The 12,280-nt window shown below is 39.6% G+C and overlaps 1 protein-coding gene and 1 pseudogene across 14 annotated transcripts in view; both read left to right on the top strand.

Moving 5' to 3' along the window:
• DLG2 (discs large MAGUK scaffold protein 2) overlaps positions 1 to 12,280 on the top strand; it is a 2,196,962-nt gene that overhangs the window by 1,892,472 nt on the left and 292,210 nt on the right. The gene's annotated exons all lie outside the window — the stretch shown is intronic.
• On the top strand, positions 9,141 to 9,974 carry LOC136320537 (large ribosomal subunit protein uL30-like; annotated as a pseudogene).

Below are 12,280 nucleotides of genomic sequence, written 5' to 3' on the forward strand. Positions count from 1 at the left end.
TTTTGGAAATTGGCAGGAATAAAGGATCAGTGACTTGATTCACCAAGGAAATCTTATGATAAAGAAATCTGTTTTTGTTATGCCTTCTTCAAAATAAAAACCACTACTTGGGCTGTCTCTGACTTAAAGTGCTATTTTACATATATATGATCTTACTAGAGTCCTCTAATAATCTGTGAGGTAGACCAGGGAATGAGAGGTCAAGAACTAGAGCAGTGTCCTTTTCACAGCTCTTTGGTACTTGCTCAGTGCCCAGCATACACAGGTTATAACAACTCCCTGGAAGATTCCAGAGAAAGTTTCAAACCAAGTAAGAACTGAAAAGGAAGGATCTTCCCATTTAAATAAAAATACATTTTACTAAAATAATATTTGTTGAGTAGCTACCGTGTCCCAGGCTCTGTAACAGGTGGTGAGTTTATTGGGAAGATTGAGACCCAGCTCCTGGCCTTCAAAGGGCATGCCTAGTAGGGAATGCACATCAATGCATTGTTAGGGATGGTACGGTATGGAGAAGCACTGGTGACTAAGAGAAACTTAGTGCTGCCATTTGCGTTCATTTGGAAAAAGTCTGGGAGCAGTTAGTAATTGAAATTAAAACCTGAAGTATAGGGTTGGGGACAACAGGAACCTGGGGAGAGGGAGTGCAATTCAGGTAGAAGGAACAACATGTCCAAAACCTCAGAGAAGAGTGATCGGGGCACATTTGTTCCAGACACTATCATCATTCAATGTAATTCTATATGAAAGTATAAACAGGGGGATTGGCCAAGTATCAGTTGAGGTCTTGGCAGAAAATATCTGGTAGATTTAAGGTGAATAATTTGGAGAGTTTAACACAGGGTTTATTTGCAAATGAGTAAGCAAGATATATTCAAACCTAAGAGAGATTTCAGGACTGTTAATCACAGGGAGTTCTTACTTCTTCTAGACTGGATGGGGCAGTGGGAAGAAGCGGTTAGCTGAACCTGCAGAAAAACAGATTCACCTGATAGAACTGGAGCCCTGCAGTGGGAGACCCAGCAGAATAGAAATCCACTCTCACCGTCATCCCTCACTCTGATCTCTTGGTCGTGTTCTCCACATACTAAACCCAACAGGAAGCCATGCGTGGTCTATGTTTATCAGCTTCTGGGCACAGAGCAGGGTGAAGAGTTGAGAAGTCAGGAAACATTTATTCAGCACAAACCTGAAGAGAAAAAATTGGTTACACCTGGAAGGGTCTTACACCCTATGTTAAGAATTTTGTTCTTTATTCTCAAGACAATGAGGAATCTGAAAGCTGTTTAAATGGGGCATTTTGAAAGGATGACAGTACATTCCATGTGGACAGAAAGGTAAAGCAAGGCTAGAGACAGCGAAAGCAGTTGTGAACAGCTGCAGTTATCTAGGAAGGACTGAGGCTGAATGAGGGAGGCAGCACTAGAAATGGATAGAAGAGACTGGATTCATGACTTCTTCATTTGGAAAGGACATTTTAGAAGAAATGGAAATGGTGAGATTAGAGAAGAGAGTGGGCAGGCATTGAATTGGAAGTCTAGAGAGGACAAAGAGCAGGTGTTTAGGATTTGGATGTCAGTTTTTGTACTTATGCATCTGTGTGACCCAGGTCATTCAGCCTCTTTGAGCCTCAGTTTTGACATCTGTTGATAATGAGAATATAAGTTAGACTTCTCAAATTTGGCATTCTGTTCTTTCTCATTCACCATGAGCCTGGTGATAATTTCTACCCACCAGATGCAGAGATTTTCATGAACTGAGCATGTCTACAGAATTTCAGGAATTTACAGGAAGTTCCTGATAATAATGCCCAGCTGAGAGGCTTAGGGATGTTGACTTTGTTTGTTAAGCAATCCTGCTATCAATGACTTAGAATCTATGTAAGTGAATAGAAACCTCCCATGCAGGGAAAGTCAGTTTGTCCTGTTGGCATGCAGAAATCCCAAACCAACTTTGATATTACCCATGCTGGGGTAATGTAATAGAACATCTTCAAGAACTTCAAGAGACTCCCTTTCTGGGGCCCAACTTGTAGGCTCTAGGATCTGGAACAGAGCAGGACTGAGCTGGTAATTATTGTCAGTGTTGAAATTATTAACTTGGGTTCTGGGGTTTTTTATAGAACTTTCCCTAGTGAAAAACAGCAGTTTGGCTGATCCACCTCAACTGCTCATATAATTTTACTGCCAAGATATTTATATATCATATTTTAAACCACTATGAACAGGAAGCCTTCCAAACATCCCTATCTAACATTCCATAATTTTGTGTCAACAGGAATCTCTCTAAGAGAGAAAAGTCACTTCTTGAAGAAACAGGTAGTGTGGCAGGATGACTTGTTGAACAGTGATTTCAGTGACTCGCACTGAAAATTGAAGTTCTACAACCAAAAATCAATAAAAAACAGCTGGAAAGCAAAAGCATTTACCGAAATCTTGAAGGTCACAGTTGTGTTAATTAAAAGAAAACCCAGGGGGTTGAGTGATTTTGGAAAGGAGCTTTTATTTTATTTTTTAATTGAATTTATTGGGGTGACATTGGTTAATAAAATTATATAGATTTCAGGTGTACAGTTTTATAACACATCATCTGTACACTGTATTGTGTGTTCACCAGCCCAAGCCAAGTCTCCTTCCATCACCATTTATCCCTCTTTTATGTCCCCCACTCCTCTTTCCCTCTGGTAATCACCATACTGTTGTCTGTCTATGAGGGGTTTTTTTTTCTTAATTTATTTACCTTTTTCAGGCTCTCATCTGAATTGATGTTTCCTTGCTGTTACCATGGGTACTTGCTCTGTCCAGCCTCCAGCCTGTGCTCCTGCATGTGCCTTAATTTGAAATGCACCCACTGCCACTCAGCCCGCTTCCACCTTCTCACCTTTCAGCTTCCAGACACTTCCTAAACCTGTCCTCAAGGACTGCTCAAGGCTTCTTCCTCAGTGAAGCTCCCCCAGTCGCCATTTTCTCTTAGGAAACATCAGTGTGCTTTACCTGCACAGACACATAGGACTTTTTACTTTGTGTCACAGCAATTTATACACTTCTTATTCTCTCCTTTAAGGCAGAATCTTTCTGGTTCCTCTGTGTCTGGAATATATTAGATACCCAATGCATAGTTATTGAAGGAATGAATGAAGCAATCAGTGAAGTAAATGAACATGCCCTTTAGAGTGTCCTTTTTCTGTGTCTATAATAGCATCTATTTTATGGTTTCTTCTCTACTAAAAGGTCAGCACTCATATCTATAAAATCATTATATTGCAAAATGATAAATATCCTAAGATACTGTATAAATGATGTAATTGCAGGCAGTATTAATGAGTAAAGAGGAGGGAAATTTAATCAAAACCAAAGTGATCAGTATAGGAAGTAGGACTGGGACTATGATAGCTAATTTTTTTAAAGTTACTTTTATTAAGCTCTTACTATATGCCAAGCACTGGGCTAAACAGATTACATGCACTGTTTTATTTCATCTTCACTGCAAGCCTATAAAAGTAGATCCTAAACACCATTCTGTGGTTTAGGAACTGAGAGTTGAAGAGACTAAGTAATCTTCCCCAGATCACCCAGCCATGAAGTAGCAGAACTTATTTTCACACATGTCTCATCTATAACTTTATCTATGCTGTATTGTGCCACAAGACAAGTAAGATTTGGATAAACATGCCTAGAGAATAAGAGGAAGCAGTTTAAGCCCAGATCTGCAAGAGTATAAAGTAGGAACATACCTGGCAAGCTTAAGGATCAAAGGTCCTGTCCCCTGATGGACTGGCTGGAGGGCTGGAGCAAGGAAGGAAGATATCTATGTGCATGTAATTAAGGTGAACAATTGTCCTCCTTTAGTAAGGACAGTCCTTCTGTAAGTTCCATCCTCCCTTGAAAAGTGTCCTACATGTCCTCCTTTTTGATATTGGAAGACTAATCTATAAATGTCCATATTCGATCAATGCAAAGTTGATCCATTGCGTGTGATGTGACGTATTTGTATTTGATACGACGTTTCGTCAAGGATCAGTATAGTGCGGCGAGACACGATTATGAGATGCCTGTGCTACACATGGGAGACCTTGAGAGAGAGCGCGATATACCAAGCGCGCAAATGGCTTGGTGTACTTCTTACTGAAACACAACATGGCACATACGACATTGTAGACTCACAATTATTTCTTTCTCAGTGAATATTCAATTGTAGGTAAGCACAATTTACATAAAATTCAATATGAAGGATATTTCTTGTTCAGATATTTCCAATATATTGTTATAAGATGATACATTGACAAAAAATATTAATTCAATGGAAAAGTACTCATTTAGATAGTCTTACAATTATTATTAAAAATTAATAGGCATGTAAGCATAATTACAGTATAAAATATTACAAATGTTTTTATTGTGCATTTATCATATTATAGTGCAGCGGTTCTCAACCTGTGGGTCGCGACCCCAGCGGGGTTGCCTAAAGCCATCGGAAAATACATAATGCATATCAGGTATTTACATTCCAAATCATAACTGTAGCAAAATTACAGTTATGAAGTAGCCACCAAAATTATTTTTTGGTTTGGGGTCACCGCAACATGAGAAACTGTATTGTGGGGTCACGGCATTAGAAAGGTTGAGAACCACTGTTATAGTGTATTATTGTTGAAATGAATAAAATGTTTCTTTTATTTATGATATTGTTTTCTTCAATTTATTTTTGTCCTCCTTTTCATTGTAAAAAAGTTGGTCACCTTAATGTAATAGAATATGATGTATGTCATAGTCTTCATCCCTTTTTCTCGCACAGAGTTGCTAAAACCCTGGGAATTTCCTCTTTTGTTATGTGAATGAGTTGAGTTTTAGACCACACCTAATGATGGCAGCTGGTTGCCAATAGAGTAACCAGGTGATTAGAGGATTTGAACTTTTAGTTTAACCCCTGACCTCCCAGGTAGAGAGAGGGGCTGAAGGTTGAATTAATCCCCCATGGTCAATGACTTAAGCAGTCATGCCTTTGTAATGAAGTTTCTGTAAACACCCAAAAGTACTGGGAAGAGTTCCCAGGTTGGTGAAACAGAATGCTTCCACGTGCCACCAAACTGCCCCAAACTCCACCAGGACAAGAAGCTCCTTTGTTCGGGACCTCACCTTATGAATATCTTCATCTGGCTGTTGATTTATATCTGTTAATATCATTTGGAATAAGCCTGTAATCCAGTGAGTTAACTTGTTTTCTCAGTTCTGTGAGCTGCTCTAGGAAATTAATCAAGTCCAAGGAGGGTGTCATTGTAACGTATGATTTAGAGTTGTCAGAAGGACAGGTAACAATCTGGGCTTATGATTGGCACCTGAAATGGAGGCCAGTCTTCTGGAACTGAACCCTTAAACTCTGGAATCTGAGGCTATTTCTGGGTAGAATTGAGTTAAATTGTAGGACACCCAGCTGGTATCTGAGAATCACTTGGTGTTATGGGGGGAAATCCACATATTGGAATACGTGATCAGAATCTTAATATAGAAAGGAGTATCAGGTCTGAAACTGGATAGCATTCAATGGTAGGCTAAGTGGCTGGACTAGTTCCTAAAAGAAACGAGTGGGATACTAACCAACAGAAATGGCATGTTTGAAAGATTCGTCTGGCAAGGGTAGGGATTGTTGAAACTACCTGGTTACAAAAATTTTTAATAAGAGCTTCAGAGTCGCCCTGGCCGGTTGGCTCAGTGGTAGAGCGTCGGCCTGGCGTGCAGAAGTCCCGGATTCGAGTCCCAGCCAGGGCACACAGGAGAAGTGCCCATCTGCTTCTCCACCCCTTCCCCTCTCCTTCCTCTCTGTCTCTCTCTTCCCCTCCCGCAGCCGAGGCTCCATTGGAGCAAAGATGGCCCGGGCGCTGGGGATGGCTCCTTGGCCTCTGCCCCAGGCGCTAGAGTGGCTCTGGTCGCAACAGAGTGACGCCCCAGAGGGGCAGAGCATCGCCCTCTGGTGGGCAGAGCATCACCCCCTGGTGGGTGTGCCGGGTGGATCCCGGTCAGGCGCATGCGGGAGTCTGTCCGACTGTCTCTCCCCGTTTCTAGCTTCAGAAAATTACAAAAAAAAAAAAAAAAAAAAGAGAGAGAGAGAGAGCTTCAGAGTCTTCTCCCCCAAAAAGAGAAGTTTATAAGCAGCAAAAAATTTGAACTTACATCTCTGTGTGATAATTCCATACAGCCATTTTTTAAACTAAATGTTATAAAAGTTATGTGAGTGTGTGTAGGTGTGTGTGTATGTGCATGGTCAGAGAAACTCTTCTAGAAGCCCTACAGACCTTTCATGAAACCACCTCCCTTGAATACCTCTGAGATCAATATGAAGCATAGCATCTCTGGTTCTGATACCAAAATTATTTACAGTGTCTGCATCTTCGTCCCCGGTGTCTAACGTGCTCCACCCACACATCTATCTCAGCCTCTCTTGTGAGCACAGTGGGCTGTCCCTACCATTGTGCTTTTAGGCTCTCTTGGACCCCACCCTGCATCCCTAGCTCTTTTAGACTTTGAACCATAGTCCTTTGTTACACGATGACTTTCTAGCTCAAAAATATTGGCAGAATGTAAATAATACAGTCTGCATTGTTTGAAATATGTCTCTTTATTGAAATTCTGTCAGGAAGACACAAGAAAATATCAGGAAGTGAAGCACCCTTGTTCCAGAACCAGACTGACCTGGTTTGAATTTCAGCTCTGCTTCTTACAGTGCAGACCTTGGGAAATTTTTTTTGTCTTTTTAAAAGTTATTATTTTTTAATCTTTAAAAATAACAGTTTACATTCAATATTATTTTGTATTAGTTGTAGGTGTACAGCATAGTGGTTAAACCATCATATACTTTATAAAATGTCCCCCCAATATTTCCAGTACCCAACTGGAACTATACAGAGTTATTATAATATTATTGACTATATTCCCTATACTGTAATCTACATCCCCATGACTATTTTGTAACTACCAAGCTGTACTTGTCAATTCGTCATCATTTTTATGCAATCTCCCAACCCTCCTCCCCTCTGGCAACTATTAGTCTGTTCTCTGTATCTATGAGTCTGTTTCCATTTTTTTTTCTTGTTCTTTAATGTTTTTTTTTCTTGTTCTTTCTAATCTTGTATATGATGCAAGATAATCTCACATCATTTATTTATTTGTTTATTTATATTTATTTATATAACTGAAATAATGTGGTGTTTGTCTTTCTTTGACTGATTTATTTTACTTAGCATAATACTATTTAGATCTATCCATGCTGTCACAAATGGTAAGATTTCATTCTTTTTAATGGTCAAGTAATATATACATATTGTATATATATGTACCACCACTTTTTTAGCCACTCATCTATTAATGGATACTTGGATTGCTTCCGTAGCTTAGCTCTTATAAATAATACTGAAATGAACATAGAGGTGCATATATTCTTTCGAATTAGTGTTTGGGTTCCTTTGAATATATATGCAAAAGTGGAATCACTTGGTCATAAAACTGCACCAATCTGCATTCCCACCAACAGTATACGAGGGCTCCCTTTTCTCAATATCCTCCAATACTTGTCATTTGCTGATTTTTATTATTATTATTTTGTGTGTGTGTGAGAAAAAGAGGAACAGACAGGGAAAGACAGACAGGAAGAGAGAGAGATGAGAAGCATCAACTTGTTGCAGCATTTCAGTTGTTCATTGATTGCTTCTCATACATGCCTTGACCAGGGTGCTCCCCCTGAGCCAGTGACCCCTTGCTCAAGCCAGTGAACTTAGGGCTCAATCCTGCAACTAGGGGGTCATTGTCTATCATCCCACGCTGAAGCCAATGACCCCACGCTAAAGCCAGTGAGCCTGCACTCAAGCCAGATGAGCCCACACTCAAGCCAGCGACCTCAGCATACCTAGGTCCTCAGCATCCTAGGTTGATGCTCTATCCACTACACCACTGCCTTGTCAGGCCATTTGCTGATTTATGGGTGATAGCAGTTCTGACAGGTGTAAGGTGATATCTTATTGTGGTTTTAATTTGTATTTTTCTAATGATTAGTGGTGTTGGGCATCTTTTCATATGTCTATTGGCCATCTTATATCCTCTTTGGAGAAGTATCTATTTAGGTTCTTTATCCATTTTTAAATTGAATTGTTTGGGGGGTTTGGGGGGGTTTAGTTGTATGAGGTTATTTTTATAAATCTTGGATATTAACACCTTATCAGATGTATTTTTGAATCTGTTCATTCATTCAGTGGGTTATCTGTTCATTTTATTGATGGTTTTAGGTTTTGGGGTTTTTTTGGCTGTGCAAAAATTTTCTAATTTCATATAATCCCATTTGTTTATTTCTTGCCCAAGGAAATATGTCAGAAAAAATATTACTGAAAGAATTTACTGCCTATGTTTTCTTCTAGGATTTTTGTCATATTGAGTCTTATATTTAAGTCCTTAATCCATTTTGAGTTTATTCTTGTATATGATGTAAGATGATCTCACATCATTTATTTATTTGTTCATTTTTTTACACTTCTCTGCCAATTTTCCCAAAACCATTTATTGTCTAGACTATTCTTGTCCCATTGTATGTTCTTGCCTCTTCTGTCAAATATTAATTGACCATATAGATATGGGTTTGTTTCTGGACTCTCTATTCTGTTCCGCTGATCTATATCAGACCTTGAAAAAAGTTGCTTAACCTTTCTGAATTTCAGTTTCCTCTGGGGTTTTTGTTGTTGTTGTTGTTGTTGTTGTTTTACAGAGACAGAGAGTGAGTCAGAGAGAGGGATAGACAGACAGGAATGGAGAGAGATGAGAAGCATCAATCATTAGTTTTTCATTGCGCCTTGCAACACCTTAATTGCTCATTGATTGCTTTCTCATATGTGCCTTGACTGCGGGCCTTCAGCAGACCGAGTAACCCCTTGCTGGAGCCAGCGACCTTGGGTTCAAGCTGGTGGGCTTTTCCTCAAACCAGATGAGCCCGCACTCAAGCTGGTGACCTCAGAGTCTCAAACCTGGGTCCTCTGCATACCAGTCTGACACTCTATCCACTGTGTCACCGCCTGGTCAGGCTCCTCTGGGTTTTAATGGGGATCATATAAGTACCTCAAAAGTAAGTTATGTGAGCCTCTTTTTCTGGCTGGAACCATGGAGAGTGCAGAAGAGAAGAAGAATGCTAATGTCATAGAGAAGAAGAATGCTAATGCCAGTGAGAAGAAGAATGCTAATGCCAGTGAGAAGAAGAATGCTAATGACAGTGAGAAGAAGAAAAAAGTTCCTGCTGTGCCAGAAACCCTGAAGAAAAAGCAAAGGAATTTCGCAGAGCTGAAGATCAAGCACCTAAGAAGTTTGCCCAAAAGATGCTGTGAAAGGCCAGAAGGAAGCTCATCTATGAAAAAGCTAAGCACTATCACAAGGAGTACAAGCAGATGTATAGAACTGAGATTTGAATGGCTAGGATGGCGAAAAGGCTGGGAACTTCTATGTACCTGCGGAACCCAAATTGGCATTTGTCATCAGGATCAGAGGTATCAATGCTGTGAGCTCAAGAAGTTCTCAAGGTGCTGCAGCTTCTGCGCCTGCGCCAGATCTTCAACAGCACCTTTATGAAGCTCAACAAGGCTTTGATTAACATGCTGAGGATTGTGGGACCATATATTGCATGGGTATACCCAAACCTAAAGTCAGTAAATGAATTGATCTACAAGCGTGGTTATGGCAAAATCAACAAAAAAATTGCTTGGACAGATAATGCATTGATTGCTGGATCTCTTGGTAAATATGGTATCATCTGCACGGAGGATCTGATTCATGAGATCTCTACTGTTGGAAAAAGCTTCAGAGATGCAAACAACTTCCTGTGGCCATTCAAATTATCTTTTCCACGTGGTGGAATGAAGAAAAAAACCACCCACTTTGTAGAAGGTGGGGATGCTGGTAACAGGAAAGGAAGACCAGATCAACAGGCTTATCAGAAAGATGAACTAAGGTATCTACCATGGTTATTTTTGTAATCTGGTCATTTAATAAACAGCGAACTGACGGCTTTAAAGTTGAAAAAAAAAAAGTAAGTTTTATGAGTGAGATAATGCAGATAGAACCTTCTGGTAGATAACCAAGCACAAAACAGGCACTCAGTGAATGGAAGTGATGATGATAACTATTATTATTCCTAGACACACTTGCCACCTGTGTACTTCATAGATAAATATAATATAAAATCAATGACTTCTATTCCTATATTAGTGTTTTATAAGGGTGTGGCTAAAGTAGGTTTACAGTTATAAGTATGCAAACATTTATTCTTTTATTATTACTTTTCAATTATTATATTATTTTCTATACAAACAACTGTAAAACTACTTATCCCCCACCTTGTATATCTAATAGTGCCTAAGACATATTTTGACACACAATGTATGCTCAATTAATATTTGCTCAAAAATGCTGAAAGGAATGATTGTTTTGTCATACAAATGTTATATTTTATGGTTAATAATCTCTAAGAATCCCTAAGAATGCTGACTCTATAAGATGATCCTCAGTATTCTATTATAAAAATAGGAAAAAACTTTCTATTTGTTTATATATCTCTTCAAAACTATTTTGGATTACATTTATTGACTGCTTTCTGTGGTGTCAAATACTGTTCCAGTGCTTTGCATGTATGAGCTCATTTAATCCTCACTAGAATATTGTGAAATTTTCTCCACAGATGAGGGACCTGAGGAATAAAGCTGTAAAGCCACTTGCTCAGGCTCACAGTTTGTAAAAGGGAAACCAGGACTCAAACCAGGAAGCCTAGCTTCAGATCCTGGACTTGAAACCACTATAGTGTGTCTCCCTATGTTTATTGTTGTTTGTTTCTTTGTTTTAGCATAGATACTATGAAAGTTGGCAACATATCTCAGTCTTGCAAAGCATGGTAAAAAAAAATGCATTTGGCAATATTATGTACTTAGCAACTACCTAATTACAGTGGGTGAAGAGTTCTTTGCCCTCTTCACCACTCAAAACACAGTTCACAGTTGAGAAGGAAACATGTGGCCCATGCAAGCAGTAACAGGCATGGTTCTGAAGCAAGTCATGCTTTCTGGATTTGGCTCTGGGCACTGGAAGTGTAGGTTATCTCAGCCAACTCTGAGTTGATGGTGCCTCTCCATAGTGATACTTTTGGCTCTAGTTTATATAGTTAATCAAAGCATTCATTGAGAAGAACTAAACATGCTGAAGGTTAAATAACATACAGTTTAATTAATCTTTTACTGAAGCAAAAATATATATAGTAGAACCTTGAAACTTTGAGTGTGACTCTGATGGCCATGGCTTGCACTTTTTTAAAACAATTTTTGGGGGCTTATAATGTGTAATTTTATTAGAAGGATATGTAGGAATAAACTCTTACCTAATAAGAGAGTCTACTGACCACCCAAACATACTTATTAGGAAAAACTTATTCTCATCATGAATTGCATAGTAACTCCATGCTTCTTTGTGAGAAAAATAATAATGACAATGGCTTTGAAAAGAAATGCAGGAAAGAGAACAGAAAGAGAATGGGAAAATAATTGTTCTTTGCCAAAAGGTAAAATTCCGATGGTGGAAATGGTGGGCAGCACAGCTTTTACAGGCTGAAATGTTATCTGCTCCTTTGGGGATCTTGATGTTCTGTGTATGGGGGGATAAGAAATGCCAAGGGTCTGCTCTCTAGCAAAATACAAAATATATGGCTCCCTGAGAGCTGTAAGTGCAGTGTGGCTCTGGTATGAACTTCTATACTCTCTTCCTGCTGGTTGTTGATGAGACTGCCATTTTTTTTTATTTATTTAACTTAAATGAGAAGCAGAAAAGCAGAGAGACAGACTCCTGCATGGACCCTGAATGGGATCCACCTGGAAAGGCCATTACTGGGTGATGCTCTGCCCATCTGGGGCTGTTGCTCCATTGCTTGGCAACCAAGCTATTTTAGTGCCTGAGGCGAGGCCATGGAGCCATCCTCAGTGCTTAGGGCCAACTTGCTCCAACTGAGCTATGGCTGAGAGAGGAGAAGAGAGAGATAGAGATAGAGAGAGAGAAGAAAGAGAGAGAGGACTAGAGAAACAAATGGTTGCTTCTCCTTTGTGCCTTGACTTGGAATCGAACTCAGGACGTCTATCTGCCAGGCGATACTCTACCACTGAGACAACTGGTCACGATGCAACTGTCATTTTCAGCTCTCTGCCTTGGTTCTGGTCTGGAGCTGCCTCCTCTCTCTTTTCCTGCTTTTCTTCTGCCTCTGTTCTGGTCTGTTTCCC

This window comes from Saccopteryx bilineata, chromosome 1 (assembly GCF_036850765.1).
Source record: "Saccopteryx bilineata isolate mSacBil1 chromosome 1, mSacBil1_pri_phased_curated, whole genome shotgun sequence".
NCBI lineage: Eukaryota > Metazoa > Chordata > Mammalia > Chiroptera > Emballonuridae > Saccopteryx > Saccopteryx bilineata.